Source organism: Poecilia reticulata, linkage group LG7 (assembly GCF_000633615.1).
Source record: "Poecilia reticulata strain Guanapo linkage group LG7, Guppy_female_1.0+MT, whole genome shotgun sequence".
Lineage (NCBI taxonomy): Eukaryota > Metazoa > Chordata > Actinopteri > Cyprinodontiformes > Poeciliidae > Poecilia > Poecilia reticulata.
The window spans coordinates 16,103,060-16,112,593 of record NC_024337.1 but is presented as its reverse complement, the minus strand read 5'-3'; positions in this window follow the sequence as shown (position 1 = coordinate 16,112,593).

The window sequence follows — 9,534 nt, the reverse complement described above, 5'->3', positions numbered from 1 at the left end:
TGTTGATTGATCAGCTTTTACACACGTCGGCGTGTGTGCATCGCACATCACACACAAGGCAGGACCCATCCCCACCTCCTCCCTCCCTGCTCGATTTTCAAAGGAAAAGATCAAGGCATGGAAATACGAAAATGCTCTTCACAGGGGTCTGTAAAGGAGGCAATTTCCATCATGCCCATGACTATTTCCTATGTGGAGGGAAACGAGCCATTTCTCTCATGTCCCTGCACACAGAGCAGCCATGACTCTACTTTTGCTGAAGTTTACAGAGAGGGGAGAACAGACTGGGTGAGTATTAAATTACAGTGGAGGCAGGCATTTTTTTAAAGTCTTTATTTGGTTTTATACCCCTAGGGTATGTAATTATAACCACAGCAAATCCACAGACTTGGTTATTAGCATATTCATACATAGTTATTTGTTCACATAAAACTTTTCGGTTGTCCTTGATAAGGATTTTTAACTGGTTATTAGATTGCACTGTGGTATATTTTGCAAAGAAGGAATCAGACACAGTGGGAGGCGCAGAAGTGGTGCATTGTTGAACATCATGATTGTATATTTGAGGTAATTCCTACAGAACAAATGATGCACATGCAATAAAAATAAATTTTTTTATTAAATTGAGACGGCATTTCTATCCAAGACATTCATTTCAATAAAGAAGAAATTTTGTGACACATGGTACCTCTACAGACTTTTCACTGTCTGCTGAAAATCCCAGCAGGCTTATTAGTACTTATAACAGCTATGGATCATGATGGTGTTGGGGTAAAGTGAGGTACTGAGCCGTATCCATGAAGGAGATGGGCCCATATTAGCATTTAATAAGCTGCACTTGCTCGGTAAATAAATGAATTAATCTTGCCTATTGTCCTTGAGATTTATTCAGCTGCTGTCCTCTGAGGAGAGCAGAAGTTAATTAAGATCATAGACAGGGATGCGGCTCTCATAGCTACTCGTAAAGAAAAGTGCTTGACTGGAGTGTCAGACCTTGGCTTTTCCTCATCACATCAGAGAAAGAGTCTCTTTTCTAATAGAACCTTGATGGAAATAATTAAATTAATCATTTGCACAAATAGAATTAATTAAAGGAGTCGGTTTATGGGCTTCTAGTCTGAATTCCAGACAAGCAGAAGAGTTATTGATCTGTGAGTGAAAAAATACATAAACCAAATGCTAATGATTAGCATAGATACTGTCTGCATTAGTACTAGTTCCAGACTGAGACACGTGAGAAAAAAAAATCAAAAGGCAGTGGAGAATGCAGACAAATGTTTTCAAAGAGTTGTTTTGTTTTTGGAATCCCAAGATCTGGCATAAATACATAATATTTAATCAAAACTATCCAACTTGAATTTAGGTTCTTAAATGTCATATGGATTAGATGTCCTTTCAGTTCAGATATCTAACAAACCGGCAGCCTACAGAAAGGTTTAAAGAAACGCTCCACTGAGAGTCCTGTCAGCCTGCACTTCACTACAGTAATTTGTACATATTTGAATTTTTAAATAGCTTTTGGTCATATCTGAGTAAATGTTCGAGTGGAAATCTAATGTTCGGATATAACTTTATGCCAAATACAAGACATTTTAGTACATTATTCTTACTTTATCATGCTTGATCAAATCAAGACTGGAGAAGAAGAGACCTCCAACAACCTGAGCAATTATGGACTTTTGGCACATAGCTTTACATGTCAGTTTAATAATTTAATGTATCATTTTGTGGTTAAATGTCATGTCACATTCTAACATTGTTATCTTGATTGCATGGTTCTAAATATTTGCACAAGTTGTGTTTTTATTTAGATATTAAAAAAGCCTGAACAGACACTTTCATTTCTGTGTTACCAGTACTCTGGTGTGTATATAAACTGAATAGATTTAAATTTACAACTACTCCCACCAGCGTTTTCTAACCCCAGAAAATGTTTTGCAAGTAAAGTTATAAAAGTGAAACGTAGAAGTCCATGAACCGAGAAGTCGTCTGCCTGGCCAGAGAACTTAGCAGTTGTCTTACTTTTGGCCATTAAGGTATTCCCAGACCCAATAAAATATGTGCCACGATGCCTTACAGAACTTTAAAGTATATTTATTTCATTTTTATTTTTTCTGTATAACTGTTGGGGCTGCTGCTGGCTCTGCTCCCCAGCAGCCATTTATGTGACTTTATAGTAAGTCACTGGAGACACATTTTGCATATATTTCTTTACTGTAGGCTTTAAGAAGTACAGCAATGATTGAACTGAAGCTCTTGGTGATGACAGTTCCAGCCTTGATATTAATGAGAGCTCACATAATTGTGCATGCCATTAAGGAAGTACAGATGCTATCAGGGAGTGCACACATCGTTATTTCTCAGTGTAACAGCTCATTAATATTTGTTGTTTTTTTTCTATTTTTCCTCTAAGCTTCCCTCCCTCTCTGTGAGGATGAGGGGTAGATTGGATGCTGTGTGCGGGATGTAATAAGGCAGAGAAATGAATCTTCCTGACTCTGGGCAGATGTTTCCCRTTCAGCATTCAAATTAGAGACGCACCTTGACGACAGACGTAAYGGCACGCCCCCTGCCAAGACAAAGCTAAGTTCTGAAGATTACAAAGCAAATTTAAGGCGTTCCTGTCGCAGTTCCTAAACCTCCACTCGTATCTAAAGGTCAGATGGCCAAGAGCGAGGTGTGATCTATGTAAAGTTGGGGGCTGAAACRGCAGAATTCCTCTGTAACCTTTCAGCTTTCAGGCCCTATTTAAGTTGGATGTGACCTCAAATCATCATAGTTCAAAAAAACAGCTTAGACYTCGAACTGGAWAAAGAAGAGGAGCAACAAATACACATAAAATATTCAATATTTTAACCAAAACTACTTCTTGGTATTAAACTAATAAACTAACATTTAAGTTATTAAATGCAGTCRATCTCTAAACTTAATTCCTCAGTTTATGTTGCACATTAGCTGTATGATAAGTTTTAAAAGCCAGTAAGAGAGTAATAAGTAAAATTAATTTCAGATATTTATTTTCTAATAAATATTTGTAACCGATGATGGAGTGAAGGCGAGTTCCTCTGAGACAGCACACTCCAAGGCCATGACAGAAACCAAGACCAGAAAAAAGCAGTGCAGGACAAGTCATTACATTTTTCAGATAGTTTTTAAAAAATTGTATAGTATTTTGCTATTTTAATAAATYGTTTAAACAGTTCAAWTTTAGCAAAAATGCAGGGAATTTAGCCTTTCCCTTTCTTGTTTCCAAGATCTATTACATTGTCAGACAYTTGACCTTATATAAATATACAATTACAGTGTAGGAAAAAAAAGTAAGTGTGTTGTGTTTTTGTCTGTAATTATKTCTCTTTATGTCTCAYTGTATTATTTGGTCACTACACTGCAGTAGCATCCCGTCGCCTAAAGTAGATGCAGTAAAAATGATTGTAAAAGTCTGTGAAAAATGACAGCAGGAAGCTAACCATGCTGCTTTCTGCTGGATTATTACCCCTTTTTCACTGTGCATTTAACTGCCTTTAGAAATTAGCTGAAGGAATGCATAGTCTATTGACTTCAAGGTTTAGTTCGTATAACATTTGTTGTAGAGTGTAATGTAAATATGGTCATATAGGAATACAAGGTAATAAAATTTGTCATGAAAATGACATTAATGAAGGATTTTTCTATTTAAACATTAAAGAGAATGTTTCTATGCAGGACGTTAAAACACATCTCTGCACATTGCAGGCTGAAAGAACAYCCACCAGTAACAATGTGAGCCTTAACCTGCCCTGTGCATGTGTGGCTCTCCCACATAGTTACATTACGGTAATATATGGCTTTGTTTACAGTTAGAATCCTTAGTTTCCCTGCAGTTATTCATCTCCACAACCTTATTACCGTTTTCTGCAAAGAGTTTATCAAGGCAATTTTCCTGCACCTAACTAGACCAATTGGGAATATGCTCACTGAGACGGATATGACTGGGACACATTGYCATCACTCCTCCACATATTACTGTCATGGGTTTTTTTTTCCCGCTCCAATGTAATTACAGCATGTGAATAATGGTGGACAATATCTCCAAACAAAGCAAGGCCTAAATTGGCCCCTGAAGGAAATCTAAATGTTCAGATTGAGAAAGTATTTGATAACCTGGTCGAAATTTATATTATTTTCACCATCTAATTTAGGTTCTCTCTCCGTYTGCTRCTTGACAACAATATTGCATTTTACGGTGTGGATGACYGACTATCAAAACTGAACCCACATTTATGTGTCATTTATGATTGATCAGTGTAATGTTTATAAGAATGAAAATTACATTTCATGCTCATTGTCTGCCACGGAATAGAAACTTCCCTTAGGATTAAAAGGGGAAGTATAATCTCAGTCTTTTCATAATCTCGTTGTCCGTGTTTATCAGAGAAGCAAATTTAACAATCGCCTGAAATCCACTCAAAGAAAGACATACAAATTTTAGCTTTGCTCAGTTTTTTTAATCCTTTTAAAATGATTCTGATGTAAATTTAAGGTTTTAATAAATTGTGAAAAAACTGTTAGAACACTATCATAGTTACTTATATTGAAGTAACTTGACAGCAAGTTAAGTTTCAGTAAGTTAAATATAAGTTTGTTGGCTTAAACTGAGCTTTTTTAGCGTTGGTTTGTGATATGTGCATGAGATGAATTTCAAGTTAATTTAGGTTTGTTCTGAAAATGTTCATGATTATGGCCTAAAGAAATAAACACTTTAAATACATACCTGTGCATAATTTCACTTTTAAATTAAATTACTAAAGTGTTTTACTAAAATTGTAACGTTTTAAAAATTCACCTGTGTAGAAAGAAGTCAGTGGTTTCAGATTTTAGGAAACTATTTAAATTAGATTTAAGATGTAGACTTTCCCTAGATGAGAGAATTGTCACAGACATTGGAAGAACAGCAGAGTATTAATGGTGTACGTATTCAAAAACCACTTACAGAATTTGATTTTCTCACAAGTTTCCAGAAAATGATGCATTTCTGATGTTACGTTCCCTTTGATTGAGATTATTGAGTYCTGGTTTGTGGCTTTGTCCAATTGTAATAATGCCCAGAGCAATATAGTATAAAAATCAAATGTTACTCTTTCAAAAAGCAAAAAAAAAAAAAAAGAATAAAAAAAAAGAATTAACTTTTTAAGGTTGTAAGTTTATTAAATTTGGTAGAAATATATTGTCTTTTACAAATAGATCAGCTGTTATTTTCACAAACTGKGTGCAGATGCATATAATATCCCCAAGGATTAGACTGGCCCTGTCACTTTGGGATAATCATAAGAATTGCTTTTCCATCCAAAATATAAAAATTGTATTAGTCTTGAATTTGTGACTCCCTGAGGAGATTGCAGCACCTGGGTCTGCCCCTCATTGCCCCAATCCCCTGAAGGCTAAAGCCCTCTCCAAACACAGGCCACCAAAATGCAAACAGACTAATGAGGGACTTACTTCCCCTTCATTTAGACTTACACACCCCAGCTTCCTTTCTGGCCTGTATTAGCATAGCTTTTGTCCACRTTGAGATCATAATCCGTCTGTTTGTCCTTGAACATGGAGCAGGGTAACTGAAGTCTTTTCTGTCAACAGCACTGAAATCACCCCGGTGCTCAGTAATCCAATTAAAATGACTCCTCCTTCTCTCAGCTTTGCCACCAGATGAGCAGTATGGGGGTTGTAAAGTATGTAATATACACTATGGGAGGTACGCCACAAAGGGACGGAGACACCCTGTCAGCAGACGTATTAAAATGTGCCTTCATTACCCTCCAGAGGGTAGAAATCTCCCAACGCTAATGACTAGAATACTCTTGGCTTGGCACAAATTGTGTTTTGGGAAAGCAAATGCAAAAATTACCACTGGTGACATGTTCTTCATACAGTATACATGGGTACCTTTTTTCTCCTCCTCCCAAGGAAATTTGCTTTGAAACTCTTTTTTTTTTCCCACACACAAACACTAATTACAATCTTTAATGGAGGCCCAGTTCCAGTATCTGAGTGGGGCTGTAGAATTCTCTCCACAATCATCCTAAATTTATTTCCTCCCTTTATCTTCTCTTATGTTCACTGTTTCTCTTTCCCTCCCTCTCCGTTTTTCCTTTTCAGAGATCTATTCYGTCTAATTGGAGCTGATGAGAATTGGGACTTCATTATGGGCTTGCTATGAATTAGTGTGTGGTGTAATTGGCACTGCGGTCTCATAGGAGGTGCCCTGCTCTGAATGGTCCGACTGGAGGAGGCTCCTCTGGCCCAGGTGGAGGGTTTTGGTATAGCTGAGGTCTAACCTTCATCTCAGCAGTGGTAACTCAGAAATCCTTACAGAAAGTGCAATAGGGTTTTAATTTGATGATTTAAAGYCACTTTTAMAATGTAACTTTTATAAAAAAATGTTTTGTTTTGCATATTTGTTACAAGCTGAATTCCTCATATACAGATAATGTGTGTAAATAATCAAGCTCCTCTGCCTTCTACCAGTACTAACTGCAGAAATACACCAATCGTAGCTGTGAGGAGAGTCTTAGCGCTGTCAGTCATGCTCATGTATGCTCCGCTCATACTCTCCCCCCTGCTCTCTGCTATGCCACTGCATCTACCCAACAATAGAGTCTATCATAAATGCTCAAGCAAGTTAGTATTGCCTCCTGGAGCGGTAAGATGATTTTTGCCTTTAGCACATTTAGCAGCGCATACACGAGAATGATTGACAACACTTAGACCTTCCTCCTACCTCTGATTGGTTGTTTTTGACCAGGATCAGAGCATTTTTGCAGATCGCTATAGTAGCTCAGGAAGARGTTGGAGCTTGATGATTTTATTTAATTTATTTATTTTCACAGGATTATCTGTCTCAGTTATACAGTCACTGCATAGTGATATTTTTAACAAATACGTAAAAAAACAGTACCTTCAACAACCAAGTATAATTATGTTTTAAAGCTGGGAAACTTTAAACTCATAAATGTATGAAACATCAATGCCACTCTGTCTTTCCCCTGTTATCCTAAGGTTATGAAACAACTGGAATCTTGTATTTAAGGGAATGAACAAACTTAAACAGGCTTAAAATTTGCAATCTAAATGTGATACAAATATATAACAAAACATTCAGCTTTTCCATAATTATTCTTGAAAGACTTTTCTTACTTTACATTTAGTTATGAATTACACCATTTATCTGTCCAAGTGTTCCAAGTTTTGGCTGCTGTAATAATTGTTTCTTTACTCGGTGAACAAAGTACAAAACTGTTACACCTGAAACAGATTTATTATTGATTGTTGGGGATATTTAGCCCTGGACAGTTCCTCTGCTSCAGCAGCTCAGCCAAAAGCTGGAGCCACATTTAGGAGGCGAGTTGAACACACCAGACTAAAGATAGATTGTGAAAACATATTAAAGTATTTAACATTTTGCACATTTTTAACATCTGAACAGAGACTAATCATTGCAGAGTTTCCAGTAGTCCTGTTAGTGGGGATGTGGAATGAGGTTGTTCAATTCCTTAAATGTGATGTAGATGATGAGTTCATGTTTGCAGCAAACTTTGTTTAATCACTGGCTGCACACATGATGCCTTAAATGACCTCAAAGTCAACAACGGATATATAGATACAGATATTTTATACTCAATACCTTCATTTGAATCCCTTTGCTCCCATAACTTTGCTACTATATATATATATATATATATATATATAATCTTTTAAATTCTTTCGTTCTTTGGAAAGTTTGTTGTTACTCATACTTGCTTGTTGTTTATTGTCTAATAGGCAAATATGCAAAAGGTGCATAAGCTCAATCAAAAACACGCAACACGTTCAGTTTGCAGTTATTTTCAATCATTTATTTGATCAAATAATTGTTAGAATTCTTGTGGTCTTCAATAATATCTTAAAAAGTGTTCAATTTAACTGGCCCAAATGGGTAAAAACCCCACACACTGCTGTAATGGAGTTAAGCCCTGCGTATAAAACAGACCGTGCATAAAAAGCGGGTTTGCACAATTGCTGCCACAGAATTCTGTGAAATCCTGGCCACCGATCACCATATCTCAATCTAAGGCAGGAGACATGAGATTAGCATCATGGGTRTTCATCCAACTAATCTAGTGCTATCGTATCTAAATGGTCAAAGGAATGTTTCTGACACCTTGTTGAATATATGCCACAAAGAATTAGGACAGTTCTAAAGAGAAAAGGAGGATTTAACTCACTTCGTGACATGGCAGGTGAGTGTATGTTCCCTTCAGAACTGGCATTGTTTATAGTTTTGCTTGTAAATGATGATTGAAATCTTTGTGTTCCATAATCATAAGTTAATTAACATGTGTAAATGAGCTCTGAGATGCTAATTAAGGGGCAGTGTATACATCTCAGAGAGAGCCAATCAGGCAGTCAGTGAGGGTCCATGACTGATTCAGACTGTCTGGTTCTGCAGGCCTCTTCACATCCTAAAATGTAGATTTGATAAATCATGTTGTCCTCCTTTCAGTGATAATGACCCGAAAGATCAAACTCTGGAACATTTCTGAGTGACTGTAATTTTTTTCCCCTCTTTTACTTGTCACAGCTAAATCTGTTTCCTCTTGCACTCAAATAGATTAGTAAGTCTGAATGTGATTTAGCTTCAGCAAAAAAAAACCCCTCTAATGTTGATTGCTAATTGAAAAATTAGAAAGTCAATTAGAGGCTAGAAATCTAATTAAGCCAGAATTGAATGGAAAGCTCGTTCCAGACTCAATTTCTCTCTCCGGTTTATAATCTCCTCAAGGTTCTGATTTGTCTGGTAAGTGAATGCCTCTCCCCTCTGTGTGTTGCTGAAATACAATCAGCTTTACTAGCAAAGCTATCTGACAGATTGATTTGAATTCCTTCCCTGGCAGTGAGAAGGACGAAAATAATTATGTAAAGTCATTACGTGGATGGCGAGTCTCTGAGTAAAGACAGACCTGTGTATCTGTTCTTCCCTCGAGAAGCCGATGTGGAGTCACTTCCTAATTCAAGGCTGTGGCTTACAGTGGATGTGAGCTGGCATGCTTGAGCGGAGCTTCAAATGTCTTAGTTAAGGACATTCTCTGTTATTCTTTAAGGAATTTGTGGTAAAATGAAGATGTCACTCATGACAAACTATCCTGTGTGAACAGGCTTGCTGCTCATCAGTTATGCTGTCAGGCTTAAAGGCAGCAGTGTCTGTTTTTAATCTATTGTATCCTACTAACAGGGGCACCTTCCACTCGCATCATTGTTTGCTCCACAGTTAGCCTGCATCATGGAATGGCATGGGAAAGGCAAGCCAATTACTAATAATAACAGCCGGAGGCATTGCCACATAATGTATTGGGTTGTCATGGTTCTGATGTATGGAAACCCTAAAACAATGTTCGGCTCGGTGATGGGAGCTCTTCGACTGCTGCATGAAAAATTTAAATTGAGTCAGCTCGCTGTAATCTATATCTTTGTCTGTTTCTTTGAATATTTTAGCATAATACGTTCTGAATTTTCTCGGCTAGT